Source organism: Pleurodeles waltl, chromosome 2_2 (genome assembly GCF_031143425.1).
Source record: "Pleurodeles waltl isolate 20211129_DDA chromosome 2_2, aPleWal1.hap1.20221129, whole genome shotgun sequence".
NCBI lineage: Eukaryota > Metazoa > Chordata > Amphibia > Caudata > Salamandridae > Pleurodeles > Pleurodeles waltl.
In genome coordinates this window covers 144,165,649-144,181,390 of record NC_090439.1, presented here as the reverse complement: position 1 = coordinate 144,181,390, position 15,742 = coordinate 144,165,649, and positions in this window count along the sequence as shown.

Genomic DNA, 15,742 nt, shown 5'->3' with positions numbered 1-15,742 from the left:
GGTAATAGTCATGCTGATTTCTGTGTATGTGGGGCTATTCCCTTCAACAAGAGTTGGCATGAGTGATCGTTGCTTGCGTGTATTTTATTGAGAAGTGATTGTCCAATGAAATCAAGGGCAAAGAAACAATTGTGTAGTCGATGATCGATCACAAATTGGGGCCATGGTACAAGAAGTTTGGTCAAGTGTCATCCGGAAATCTTCCACTTAGGACCTTCATTCTGAGCCATCATTTTGTCATAACTAGCTTTTCAACATTTGGATCACATTACTTAACTTTAGAGCTAGCCTATACCGGGACATTCCAAAATATAGTATCAATATTAAGTGTGTAACAATCCTCTGTGCCATGCATCAAGTTTGAGTTGAAGTCACCCATCATTATTATTTCCCTTGTAGGATGAGCTTGCTTGTAACTGGATAATTTTCCTAATAAGGCTTTATTAATGGAGGCGTTGGGATGAATGTAGATGTTGAACAATAGAACAGGAGTTCTACTATCCTGTATCCAGTTAGTAAGGGCCTGATTTAGAGTTTGAAGGATGGGTTACTCAATCACAAACATGACGGATATCCCTTTTTCCGTATTACAATTCCCATAGAATATGATGTTGTATATCAGGGCCTAAATTTCATCATTTGGAGGCCAGGGTCAATGTGTTTATATTTAGGCGGAGTGATATGTAGACCACTGGGCCTCCATTGGGTCTTCCATATTGTTTGAATTTAGTAGACCTGATTTGGTATAACATAAATCCTTCTACTGGAAGGTCAACCACTGACAAAGTATTTTGAATGGCTATTATGTCTACGTTTGTCCAGGTCTTTGGAGAATAACTGTCCTGGACCAACGATTTTGCCACTACACTGTTCCAAGATGGAAGACATAGGACCTCTGATTCAGGTAGTGGTACACTTGGGTGTGAGGTTCATGTGGAACATTGTGCATTTAGGGCTAGGGGGATCCAATCCCACTGGGACTGTGTTTGGTTGGACCGAGGTATGTTTGGGCTTTTGTCTTCTAGGTGATTGTGGGGGATGCTTCCTGCTCCCTTCTGAACCAGTTGGACAGTCCTTACAAGTGAAGGCAGCAGGCACTTTTTTTGCAACAATGGGAACAGGTGCACAGGGGGCTGGAGCCTTTTAATGCAGTATCCCAGATTTCAAAGACAGGAGCGAAAGTAAAAATCAGGTCCACAATTTCGTTTAATTTCCAAGTTGTTAAGGTGAGTTCTGGTTGGTGGTGATTGTTGGTTGGCAGGAATTCAACTGCTAGTAGATCTATTGATGATATGTCTTTGAGTTCTAGAATCTCTCCAAGTAGCCTTATGATGTTACCTATGTTGAGGATGTCCTGGTGACCTTGGGTGATGTTTTCTTGGACTCTGCAAAGTGACCAAAAACATTGCAGTGCTCCTGGAGTTTTGCAAGTGGTGCGGTGTGGTATGTCATGCCGTTCACTCCGATTTTTAGCCCAGGTGTTTGTCCTGAGCTGAACAATGAGCCCAAATGTCACCTCCCGCAGCACAAGAGGGCACTGCTTTTTTTCTGCCACTGGAGCTGCAACTTCTTCAATGCAAACAGAAGATTTCTCAACGCAGACGGTAGAGACCATCCGTGACCACCCACATTGAGCAATCTAATTGGGAAGTGGTGATTTTCCTTGCTCAGGCTTGCCAACTTAATGTTGGTGAGGCGAAAGAGGAAAAAACTCCACTCCGCTCCACAGAGTTTTTCATAACTCCTTGCTCCAAGTGGAGTGCGAAGTGGGAAAAACTGTGCAAACTCTGTGCGCGGAGTTCACAGCCCACCCATTGTTGAAATAGAAGTTTTCTTTGCCTACCCTCAGGATTAAACTAAGATTCCTGTGAGGAAAGGTTTTTCGTAGGACCTCTGGTTTACCTTGCCTGGTAACATCTGCAATGTAAGATGAGCCAGTTTGGTAACCTGTAGTATTATCATTTTGTCTCAGTTTCAGGGGACCTGGTTTCCCTGTGAGTTGGACACCTTTTGGGGTGTTGGATGGTCCCTTACTGGCTTTGAGCAATTTGTAGAAATGGTTTAGGTGAGGCCATTGGTGATGATCGATATTAGATTTGGGTTTGGGGTACATGTGTCTGATTTATTGTGATCCCCATGGTGTGTGTTATCTCTTTGTTGAGAGGACAATTTCAATGAACCCTCTGATTGAGTGAGGGAATTGAACTTGAGTTCTGGTGTGATAAAATGTTTTGCGAGTGTCCACCCTGTTTTGTATGATAGCCTGCCTGGTTTGATCCTATCAGTTAGTTCCCCTACAGGACATGCATTTGACTAGGCCCGGGTGTCTCGTGTTCACTGGACTCTAATTGTGTTGGTATGGTGGTGAGATTGCAGTTATTTGCTACTTGAGTTTCCTCCTTTCTATGTAATTGTGTTTTGATGTTGTCACTTAGCTGAAATGTTTTATCGGAGTAGACTGTTGAGCTGTAGCCAAGATTCCTGTGTCATCCAGGTGACAGATTGATGCGTTAGTGGAGTCTCTTCCCATAACCACTATGTTATTTTGGCCAAATATTGGGTTGATTCATTTGGGAACTGTTTCCTTAGCTTGTGTGTTTTTATATCTTGCCTGCCTTGCACTCTTACATTGCATTTTAGTTAATTTGGATGGTGAAAAACATTTGTTGGTCCACAAGGTTTGTTTGTGCTGAATTTGCTACTTTTTTGTATGCTAGGTTGACGGTATTTAGACGTTCTTGTAGCCCTTCCTGAAGGTCTGGATCCACACATTGTGTGTCCTGGGTTAAACTACTAGTCTGATTTGTGATAGTTGGATTGTTTTTATGGCAATCTTTTCTGATTTTAAATATAGCACAAAAATTCCAGGAGCAAGAACAATTTGTCAGTTATCAGACTGCATGTATATTTCAGTGGTGATGGTGTGTACATGGCTTGTACTCTTGTAACTAAGATGTTAAAGATTCCAGTTTTAGGTTGATGCTGGAATGTGTGCTGCCATCAAGTTTATTAAATTTTTCACCAGTACCAGTGCAGGGCAGGTTGTGGATGCTTGACTGCAATTGTTGAGCACTCGCTTTTGTTTGATGGTGAAATCACTTGAGGAAACAGTAAGCTTTGCCATCTGCTTAGGTGTGCACGTTCCTCTCCTTCGTGACAATCTAGAGGTATTTTTTAAATTGAGCTTAGTTTAGAAGGGCCGTTGAGGTAGTCATTCGAGGAAGGCTTCTAACATCATTTTTTACCATAGTGATGTTTGTGCTGGGAACAATTTAGATTTGGTTGTACAGCCACCCTGTCATTCCTTTCCATTTTACGTTGCTTTGTCCCAGGAGAAGTGGGTATTCCTGGGCCAAGAGGAGGGCCTGGAAGCTGATTATGTCCTAGACATGTTATTTTAGCTTCTAGGGCCTGCATAGGATCTATATTGATTGAAATTTAAAAAGAGAGGGACCTCGAACCATCCAATGGAGCTTCCTGCCCAACGCTATTAAGGTGAGAATCGAATACTATGTTGTGTTTGCTTTCTAGAATTAAGTCATTTGTGGCGACTTCATTGGGGTAAGTTGAGGTCTGCATACCTGAGCAGTTACCTGTAGATTTTTGCTATTAGAATTTGGCACTGATGGGCTGGACTTCTCATTGCAGGCCTCTTGCTGAAGCATCGGCTGCAGTGGTAAACTTGCATAAAGTGCCCTCATTTGACCTGTTTGACTTGAAAGACAAGATGAATGGGGGTCAGTGCCAATGTCCATTTTTGTGGAGTTATAAGACAAGGCAACCAGGTACTTCCTTTAGTGTAGCATAGAATACAGTCATAGGGTCTTTAAAAAAGAGGATGTTTTAAAATTGCTTTATCTTCTCAAAGTAGAACACTATGGACTCTGGGGAAGATGCTGCTAGCAAACTCCCATTTGAACATTTAGCTTTTTCTCTCAATGTGTTTGTGTCCTTCCGCGATGCTTGCTTCCGTGACTTGTAGATCAGTGGTTGACAAGACTTTCCTGATCACATTTTGCAGTATTTTTTGTGGAGTTTAACTTTAACAAGGCTTCTGCATTCCTTTTGGTGAGATAGTGTTTAGAAAAGTTAAGAATATCCAATGTAGGATTAAAGTATGATCACCTCAAACCTCTGAGTGGAGGGGTTAGGACAGCTACTGTCGCCTTCTCACCAGCCCTCATTGTACAAATGGAATAAAGTTGTTCTAGTTACACTGGGAGGGTACAAGCATGGTTGCATTTGAGTAACCCTACTTCTGTGGAGCGCAAGCATTAATTGTAATGTCCTGAGTTGCTGCGTTCTGTGGACTTACTACAGTTGTTATCAGAAGCCAGTTTTGGTTTGCTTTAAAAGTGATGGTTAATGTCTGGGCTCTGTGACTGTTCTGAAGGGTGGCCAGCTGTTTGTCTGTTGTTGTTCCTTCCATTTTCTTTGTACATGGAATAGATGTGGAACAGAAGCTGCCAGGTGCTGGATTTAATGTAATGCGCATGTAGGCACTGGGGGGGGGGGAGCTCACCTGACAACAAGCTGCACCCAGACCTTGCTGGGCTGCTTCCATTGGGACAGGGCTGTACCCATTTAGCGCGGTGACCTAGAGCCAACCTCATCCCTTAGGGACCCACCAAGCACCCACGTCTGTGATGTAAGGAGTTATGAAAGGGAGCCTCATCCACTGCTATGATCTGAGTACCATTACTTGTTACCACTTGTAACCACTGCCTTTCTCCTGTTGCCTGAAGCCCAGATTACTCCTTTAACATAATTGTGAGTCAGAGAAGCAGGGAGAGAGCACAAACACTTCTGCACTGGTTAGCAGTGGTAAAGTGCACTAAAGCCAGCAAAAACGAGGTCAGAAAAGTGGAGGAGGTAAGCAAAAGTTGAGGGGAAGACCCCTCTAACACTGTCAGGTCTAACAGGAAAGCACACCAAGAAGTCACACCCTACCTGACTACTGAGAGATTCCTTTATGAGATTAAGACTGGAGATTCTTATTCCTCTATTGTTCTGAGAAGAGACTTACAGGACATGGTCAGATCATTGTCTGATGCCTACAAGTAACATCACAGGTCTTTGTCCCCTTCTCTAGGTTCCCCACCATCTTCAGATCCATCAGCTTTTTCAGTCTCTTCTCCATCATCCTATTCATGTTGAGCCTTCCCTGAATATGACAAGTACAACACTTCCTTTACAGGAAAACGCTCAGCTCTTGTGAAAAAGTGCATCCTTAAATATACTGTTTATTGCCTACCTGTCCTCGAATTTACAGCTGTCAGGAGAAGAAAAACAACCTACCACAAGTAGAGATTGGTTTCAGCATTTCAAATGACCTACTTTTGGTAACATTCTGGTGATTCAGCAGTACAGAATGTCCTTCTGAGAGAATCCAGGGAACTTCGAGAGTCTCTGTTCCCCGATTCATAGGAAGGCTGTATCTGTTAATTAAAGAGGAAGCGGGATTGCTTCAGACCCTGGTTATTGATCATCTAGTAGCAAACCTAGGAAGTAAACCCTCTCTCCTTACTGAGGACTTTATATTATCTGACTCTATTGACAAGAAGGTTGAGGGAGCTAGTACAAGTTCACATTCTGGTTTTACTTTAGACATTTTGGGGGTTATTTTAACTTTGGAGGAGGTGTTAATCCGTCCCAAAAGTGACGGAAAAGTGACGGATTTACCACCAGCCGTATTATGAGTCCATTATATCCTATGGAACTCGTAATACGGCTGGTGGTATATCCGTCACTTTACCGTCACTTTTGGGACGGATTAACACTCCTCCAAAGTTAGAATAACCCCCTTTGTTTGATAATTTGAAATCCTCAGCCATGACATCAGCTGGGTTAGTTGCTGCTTGAAGACATCTTCAATTGAGGAATTGGAAGGTGAAAGCAAATCAGAAGAGTTTTTGCTAAGGATGCCCCTTTCTGACAATCAGCTATTTGGAGAGCAACTCTAGAAGGTATTACATGAGCCAAAAGCAATTGTAACCCTTTCATAAGATACAGAGATCTTGGGAGGTACATAAGAAATACCCTTACTATTCCAAGAAAATAGGTTCAGACTTCTTCCATAGCAGAGCCTGATTCCATCCCAGGCGTCATAATCTTCTCCTTGTTCATTTCATCAGTTGGGGAGCAATGTAAACCCGGAGAAGGGTTTCTGCTTATATTTAGATTCCTGTAGGAGGTTGTATTTTTCTTTTCTAACAGATCAGGAATTAACTGATTAGGGACACATGAGTCCAACAAGTAGCTTCCACCAGCTCAAGTTCCCAAGAATTTGCAAGAAGAGGCAATCTCTCTGGGACAGCATTTCTCTGTTGGTTTTAAAAAATGTGGTACACCCTGCCCCCATCTCAGAGTTTTCCCTGGAATGTTATTTCAGGGTTTCTTTGGTACAGAAGGATTCAGGGGGTTATCAGATGACCATTGACCAGAGGTTTTAAAATAAACTCCATTCAAGATGAGCACGCATAAGAGAATCACATCTCCTATGTCCAAAGAAGACTATCCCACAAAGATCGATCTCCTGGATACCTACTTACATGTATCCATATCCCTATCACAACAACACTTTCTCAGGTTTGCAGTAAGGTTGGGCGAGACCTCCGCCTCCTCCGGCAGAGTTAACTGATTTTTTGATACTCCACGCTCTGGTTGAAGCGTGGAGTTGGCCCAAAACTCTTCTAGCCCCGGCAGCAAAGTGGAGCTCACCACAAGCGCATTGCAGCCCGGTTAAGGGCCACACAGTGCGAGCGCAGACAGTATACACTTGAGCTGTGAGGACCATATGTGGCCTGCAATGAGAACTCAGCACAAAGACGATGTCAGTGATGGCTGGGCCTGGCCTCGGAGCTGCTGCTGAGGGGCTGCACTGGTGCCAGCATTGAATCCAGACCTCCCTCCTTTTACTGTCCTCCGTCTGGGAACAGGGGGCTGAAGCAAGCAGAAAGCCAAGCCGCTTGCAATGGGAACCTGTCTGGACCAAGGTAAGAGCTTGTTTCTCTTCTGTGAGCACACGGGGCCGGCACGGTGCATGGACAGGATTTGCATATGAGGGGGGCCTGTGCTGGGGAAAAAGGAAATTTGCTGTCAGAGCTCCACTTTTAAAGAACCTGTCTCCCTAGAGTCCCTGAGAAAAGAAGTGGTGTTATGTGGGTACAGTGCTTAGGTCAGCAGGGAAAGCTGGAGACTGCAGAGCGTCAGACTGTTGGTGGTGAACTGATTTGCTGCTGCTAGTGCGGAGCCCAAACAAAGGGCAGTCTGAGGCTGTGTGTAAGTGCAGAAGGAGCAATTGGAATGCTGGTGCAAGACATGGGGTGTGCTTGGCCCCCGTAGCAAGTTTGTTAAGGAGGGCAGTTGGTGACAGGAAGTGAGCACGTGTGGTTGAGAGCACCAGGCTCCAGGCCAGTGGGCTGTGTCAGCACAAGAGGCTTGAAACAAGCTTATGCTGCGTAAGAGCCGGCATACACTCTGGCCTGAATGCGCCCAATCTCAGAAGTTGTAAGAAGGCCCAGGCTGTTTAGTGCTTCTGAGATCGGGCGCTTTCATCACCAAGGTGAGCAGGGCAGGTGGGACTCTGCTCCCATGCAAAACTCCGTTGGATTCCACAGAGTTTTTTCCCAACTCTTCTGAATGCTGCAGAGTAAAACTCTGTGAGCGCTGCCTACCCCTAGTTTGCAGTGGATACCTGACACTGGGTTCTTCGCTTCGGACTCAAGACCTCCCCTACATATTTGCCAAGGTTCTATCCCCAGTCCTGGACCATCTTCATTCACAGGGCGTAATAGTGCTTCCTTACTTGGCCAATCTGCTGTCCAGGCTCCCTCACTCAAACTGTCTGTGACACCTACATCCTTCACATTGCAGACAGTACAGAACTTTGGATTCCTGATCAAGCCACCCAAATACCTACTCAGTCCATCTTAGAAGCTGAAATATATTGGAGCATTGTTCAACATGTGCCAAGGCATTGTCCTCCCCAAATCCAGAAGCTGATGTTCAAGATCTTGTTGCAGAGCTTACTCTTTGGAGAAAAGGCATCAGGGGTTGCAGGTTCATGGGACTATGGCTAGTGTCACAAATCACTCTTTTCACTATGTCTTTCTGTTGCCTTATAGGTATTATGGATGGCACTCATTGCACGTTTTAATTTTCTTCTCTTCCTTCTGTCAGGCGGCAATGCTTAATATTATACCATGGCCCAGATTCACCTAGGCCAGTTGGTGTTTCACATTCTAGACCATTGACTTACACTTCAGCAGGACTTCAAAGCCCAGCTTCCAGTCATTCTCTCAATTTGAGAGAGAATTATCTGATGAACCGCGCCAGACATTTAGACAAGTGGACTTCTTTTTCATAATCCAGTCTGCAACAACCTGGGAATGAGTCTGATACTTTTACTTACCTCTTGGATGTGGTAAGATCAGGTACAATTTATCTGAGCAGATCTGCTGAATACAGAACGTGGGAAGGAAATCTCAGAGGTCAATAATGTATATTCAACTCATGGTATGGTAGCATCATGTAGTAAATATGCAGGTGTGTCTATAACATAGATTCGTAATGCTGCAACCTGATCCTATCCAGCAACATTCGTTTTGCATTACAGGTTAAATGTAGCCACAATTTCAGACTTGGCAGGTGGTTCACCGGTTTGTTGAAATCTGTTTATGTTGCAATATGAAAAGTTAATATAAGGATATTCTTGGGCAGACCTCGTGAAGTACATGGTGGAATGAGGAAGGAGAAGAGGAGGTAATGCTTGAATTACTTACCGGTTGTCTTCATTACTGCGATTCTCTTACTCGTCCCAATACTTAAGAACGTCCTTCACCAGTTTTACTGTCAGGAAGGCTGTGTCAGGAACAAGAAGTGTTTTGGGAGGTTAGAGGTTTTTTGACTATATTCTCAGTACCTTTAATGGAAATAGAAGGAAGCTTTTAAAAACTCTGGCTGGAGCATAACAAATGAGTACATTTTCCTCAATGAGTCAGTCAGTATTGGGACGAGCAAGGGAGGATCAGAGTATGGAAGACTGCCAGTAAGTAATCCAAGCATTACTTTTGAACTCCTGTGCAGGGTTTAAAAAGTAGGCAGTTGCTCATTACAGCTAGTTTTCACTGAAAGATGTCAAATCCTTACTCAGAGTCGGTGCTTTATGAAAGTGAAGCAAAACAGCTAGCAGCCTTACAGTTATGTCAGTATAAAGTGTCACATCACATGCTCAATAGTTCAAAATAGTTAGAAATTAAGAAACAGGGAGTACTGAAACCATAAAAGGCTGTTTTGTCTAAACCGTCAAAAATCCACTGTTCCTGGCGTTAGTGTAGATATTAGCCGAAAATATGAGCATTGTGTTTGCCTTTTGCAGATAATTGACATTTTCTCTAATGTTTTCTTGAAAGGGGAAGTGCCATTCCTGCTGTGTTCTTACTCTCTTCCATTAGAAACAGGCCTTCCAAGATTTCTGCTTAGTTACGTGTTCCATGACTTCTCCTAAAGGACAATCTCATTACCTGACCTGTGCCAATAGAACACATTCTCATACTTGTTTGAATTGCGAACACCAATAAGTGGCTTCTGGGAGATAACAGAACATACCAACTGATAGCGTAGTCCGAATTCATGTCTTTCTGTAGAATAAATTGAATCTCCTGCCGATGTGAATGGACATTGAATCTCCGGAGAAACTGTTTACAAATACCCAATGAAACTTTATCTTTCTCTGTAGCGGAAAATGCATTACGACAATGGATAGCGGTTCAATAAAATATAGGTTTCTTCTTCACAGCCAGAGCTCAGAAAGGTCCGGGAGGGGATGCAGAATTAAAACTTGCACGCGCACGAGGAACTCTGGGGCTGAATACTTCATCATACTGTTTTTCTTCAGGCAGTGAAATTCTTTATGCACTTTCTCATTACTTTCTATCCGCACAGTGCCATTCGGGATTTCAAAATAGGAATAGCGAGCAAGCCAATTGCCTACCAACGGGGTTCAACTGAATTTCCTGCTATTTTGATCTTGGTCCAAGAGGTTTAGTTTGAATGGTGCAGCCGGTGCAGTGGTAGCGGGCCTAGTCTGGGATGCTTTTCATCCCGAAACTAATATGGTTTCTAATGTCTTCTTCCGGAATCAGTGAGAACGGGTGCTTACTTTGAGCTGGTGGCTGCAGGTTGTGTGCACCAGTACTGATCTTTTGGACAGGGACTTATTTTTAATTTTTTTCCCCTGAGCAAACCTGAAAAGGTGGGGGCGGATGGAGGCAGAGCATGATCGGAACCCAGAGACAAAGTTAAAAGGAGAGGTAAACGATCAGCAAGAGAGTGAGATAAAAAACGGAGGGACATATTTATACTCGGTTTGTGCCGAATTAGCGTAATTTTTTTTACGCTAATTAAGCGCAAACCTAAACCCATATTAATATTTTGGCGCTAAAAGTTATGGAGTTAATGTCATTACCTTGCGTCAATGATATGCAAGGTAGGCGTTCCCGTGCAAAAAACTATGTTATGGTTCTTGCGCCATATATTATCCCCCATGCTAAAATCATGCACAGGGAGATGGGGGACCCATTATTTAATGAATAGGTATGGGCAGGCATTAGGGGACCTGTGGACCTCATTCCAGGCTCAGCGACCATGGAAAGAGCCCACAAGAGCCAGTCCCTGGCCCCAGGGCCCCAGGGACACACCCACCCACACCAGGAAGACACCTAAGGATGGGGGGACACCATCCCAGGTAAGTAGAGGTAACTAGAGGTGAGTATATTAAAATTATTTTTTTTAGGTGCCATAGGGGGGCCTAACTTGGGCCCCCCCTACATGGCACTGGGCCCAATGGCCATGCCCAGGGGACATAGGTTCCCTGGGCATGGCCATTGGGCTGGGGGGAATGGCATTCTAGGGATTCTAGCGGTACCCATACGTTGTGGGTTCCATGAAGGAGACCAAGAAATTAGCCAAAATACAGCGAAAATTTCGTGTAGATCCTACAAGGGTTTCCTACAGAAAATAACAGCTGAAATAAAAAAAAAAAACATCTTTCTCCACGTTTTACTCTGTAACTTTTTCCTGCGATGTCATATTTTTATTAGCACTATACTGTTACATCTGCTGGACTCTTCTGGTTGCGGGAATATATAGGGCTTGTAGGTTCATTAAGAATCCTAGGCACCCAGAGCCAATAAATTAGCTGGGTATGGGTACTGATACTGGGTATACAGCAATTCATTTGCTGAAATATAAAAAGTGAAAAATAGGTATCAAGAAAACCTTTGTATTTCCAAAATGGGCACAAGATAAAGTGTTGAGAAGCAGTGTCAAAAAGTATATGTGCCGCCGAAGCAAGCACAGTGGTTATTTGCACATCTCTGAATTCCGGGGTGCTCATACTAGCATGTGAATTACTGGGCATTTCTCAAATAGATGTCTTTTTTACACACTGTCTTGAATTTGGAAGGAAAAAATGTAGAAAAAGACAAGGGGCAATAACACTTGTTTTGCTATTCTGTGTTCCCCCAAGTCTCCCGATAAAAATGGTAGCTCACTTGCGTGGGTAGGCCTAATGCTCCTGACAGGAAACACAACATGGACACATCAAATACACATTGAAATCTGACGTGTTTTTTTAAAGTCCCTAGCTCTAGATTTTGGCCTTTAGCTCAACCAGCACCTAGGGAAACCTACCAAACATGCACATTTTTTAAAACTAGACACCTAGAGGAATCCAAGATGGGGTGACTTGTGGGGCTCTCACCAGGTTTTGTTACCCAGAATCCTTTGCAAACCTCAAAATTTGGCCCAAAAAACACGTTTTCCTCACATTTTGGTGACAGAAAGTTCGGGAATCTGAGAGGAGCAACAATTTTCCTTCCACCCAGTGTTCCCCCAAATCTCCCGATATAAATGATACTTCACTTGTGTGAGTAGGCCCTGTGCCCGCAAAAGTAAATGCCCCTAAACACTATCTGGACACTTCAAAATTATCAAATACAAAACTACCTGTTTTTGCAGGGGGAGGGGGGCACCTGCGTTTATGATCCTGGGCTCAGCAGTCATCTAGAGAAACCCAGACATTTCTGAAAACTAGACAACCAAGGGAGTCCAGGGAGGTGTGACTTGTGTGGATCCCCCAATGTTTTGTTACCCAGAATCCTCAGCCAACCTCAAATTTAGCTAAAGTTTTTTTAAATATTTCCCACATTTCTGTGTGGGGTCTCCTGGTAAAAAAGATACCTCACTTGTGTAGGTGGGTCAAGTGCCTGTGACAGGGAAGAGCCAAAAACATGTTGAAATTGAGGGGGGAAACAATGCGGGCCCAAAAGTGCAGTTTGAAAAAAAACATTTTTAGGCTGACAAGTGCAGCAGAATTATTATCGGTATAAATGCCGGGTGGTAGGAATTATGTGGATTCCCTCAGATTCAGAAAGGTTCCATCACAAAAATGTGGGAACATGTGTGATTTCTAGCAAAGTTAGAGGTTTGCAGGGCATTGTGTGTAAACCCAAAATAATCAAATCTCCTCTTGCTTGCTGTGGGATAAGATGTTTCAGTGTGTGGAGGGAGAGCTGAAAGACTGTTACCCCCTTCAGTTGGGGCATAACCAGGCCCATACTGGTTGGCAGCCACCACCCCACTACCTTTTTTTTAAAATTCCCTGGCATCTAGTAGACTTTCTGCGCCCCCCCCCCCCCGGGTGTGGAGCGGGGGTAATTGCCCACACAGGTGGGCAGAACAACTTTGGCCCCATTTATTTGGGGTGGGGGTGTGGCCATACCCCCAGCCTCTTATTCTGAAAAAAAAAATCTTCCCTGGTCTGTGGTGGGCTTTCTGTCCCCCCCCCTTGGGAGCAGATGGGCCTTCCAAACATAGGCTGATCTGCCCCCAAGGGTGGCAGATATGGCCAACAGTAATGTTCCCCCAAGGGGAGTCACCCTTGCCCAAAGGGCTGCCCCCCAAACAAAACACACATACACACACACCAATCCCTAGGGCCTAAGTGGTTTCTGCTCCCCAGGGGGCAGATCGCCCTAATAGAAATAGGCCGATCTGCCCCCAAGGTGAGCATAAATGGCCTAAAATAAATTTGCCCCCCAGGGAAGCGACCCTTGCCGAAGGGGTCGCTCCCCTTGCGTGAAATTGGCACAAACAAAATCGCCCGATCTGCCCCCAGGAGTGGCAGAAAAGGCCTAAAAATATTTTGCCCCATTGGGAAGCGGTCCTTGCCCAAGAAGCAGCTTCCCTTAAGCATAAGTATATAAAAAAAAAATCCCTGGTGTCTAGTGGTTTCTGCCCCCCCCCGGGAGCAGATCGGCCTAATTATATTAGGCCGGGAAGAAATGGCCTAAAAATAATTTGCCCCCAGGGAGCGACCCTTACCTAAGGGGTCACTCTCCACATATTAAAAAATAAATAAACAGAAAAAATATCCCTGGTGTCTAGGGGTTTTCTGCCCGCCCCCCCACCCACGGGGCAGAAATGGCCTAAAAATTATTTGGCCCCCTGGGGAGCGCCCTCACCCAGGGGGCCACTCCCCTTATGTGTAAGTATCACCCCAAAAAATTCCCTGCTGCCCAATCGCATCGCAGTATAGCATGCTTCCAGCGCGATGGGAAGGTGACATCTGATGAGGTCAGCACTTGATCGTGTGCTGACGTCATCAGATGTCACTGGGGGGCTCGGGTGGAAGGGGAAGTGATTACCCTTCCAACCCTGCCCTGGCAGGTTGAGGGGGATACCCTCGGGGGGAGTGCCATCGCTTCCCCAAGGGCCTATACCATGACGTAGTGGTTACGTCCGTGGCGCATCAGAGTTAACTCCTGCTCAGAGAATTGTTTTCAACGGACCTCAATGGGCTTTGCAGGATTAGCATCAAAAATGTTGCTGCCAATCCTGCAAAGCTCTGAACTAGCATAAAAAATGTTGATGCTAATTCCCCTATCTACCGCCCTGGTGCGCCGTATCTTTGAAACAGCACACACATAGTGGCATTATGGGGGGGGTAAGGGGCGCACAAAAAATGGCTGGGTGCAGCACCACTTTTCTTAATTCAGGGCCAAAGAGTAAACATGACTCAGTCACCCACACTTGGTGGTGTGGCCAATCTAAAACACTCAGCCTTATTACGAAAATAGGAACTGCATGATATCGAGTTACCAGCATTGATCAGGCACAAATTTAACTGGTCTCATGAGTAACTCTCTCTTACATGCCAAAGATACCCGATTGCCTTTACATGGAGAAGTCTGTCGTATTAGGGGAAAATCCTCCTCAGCTAAACAGGTAGTACATGTCTTTAGTCTGTAGGTTGTTGAAGTTTAAACCGTAAAGGCTTCTCAAATTGGTGCTTTTATCTCTGAACTTACGATAAAAAATATGGTACAACAAGAACCATTGGTAATTGCAGTAAATATGAGACACCCTCTCACAGAACATCTACTTGCTAATGGGCTTGCTAATGGGGGTAGAGGTATTATGTTCATGGGAGAGGAACACAATGTGGATAGAACAGAAATCCTCTATTCATGGGTTACCTTTCCTGCAGCAGATGCAAATTGATGCACATTTCACAAAGATACTGTAACAAACCCACCTGCATAATTCAGAGCACATACACATCTAGAAATACCACTTACGTTTCAAAAACACCATAATTGGTTTCAAGTTGCCCTACTACACATTGTTAATAAAGTTAGATTAGGTCCTTCAAGTAAGGATGGACTTACATGGCAATAATTGGCAACATATGTACCATTTCCCAACCTACCAAATTTTCAGGCAGCTGATCTGCGATCATTGTATACTAACCTTGTTAGGCGATATAGACGCTTAATACAATTCATAATACAGGCTCTAAATACTGCCCCAGCGAGGGCTGCTCCAGCTATACTCTGATTAGCTACACCTGGGATAAACTCATCAACTGTTTATGCAATAATGGTTAAGGTTCTCTCTAAATGCAATAAAGTTCTGTTTTGTTAGCACCAAAAAATGAATCAGCTGGAAGCAGCATTTCCCCATACATGTCCACTCTTGGGGCACAGTATTTTTTGCAATTTATAGTACAATGCATGGTACACCAACACTTGCAAATCTTCTGTAAGTGTTAAAAGAAATACAAAATGAACATGGGGGAGCCACTGCCCTGGATTTGGGAATGAAACTAATAGACAACTTTTCCACAGTCTTCTCAATTATTTAAAGTAATATTAAAGGAGAAACAGCAGCATTGGCAGTATGCCAGCAGCTCCAGGATGCTCCTCAAATAGACCAGGAGGGCGAGCTGGCAATGATTATCCCCAAGATTATACTAGTAGAGGTCAGGATAGTCTGGGGCTGCTCAAGTAAATTACAGCTTCAATGTAATTGCCGGAAGGATAATATCAAGAAAGCACACAAGAGTTCTGAAACACACTGGGATAAACAAAAAAATATATAAAATCAAACAAAGAGGAGAATCTCTGCATTCCGAGAACTTTGAGAAAAAATACAATCTTAGAAATGGAAACAATTTAAAACCTTCTGACAGATATCAGTATACTGATACATGCCCTTCTTATATGTTTCAGGACTCAATCAACAAATTGACAGAGAGAGGAGAACGGTCCAAGCACAAAAATGAGGACGTGAAACCAAGATATGTCACGTCTAACGAAGGTGACACAGTACCAATAGCATACAAGTCACACTTTTACTCCAATGATTTCATGTGTTATGCATCTATAGAAAAAATACC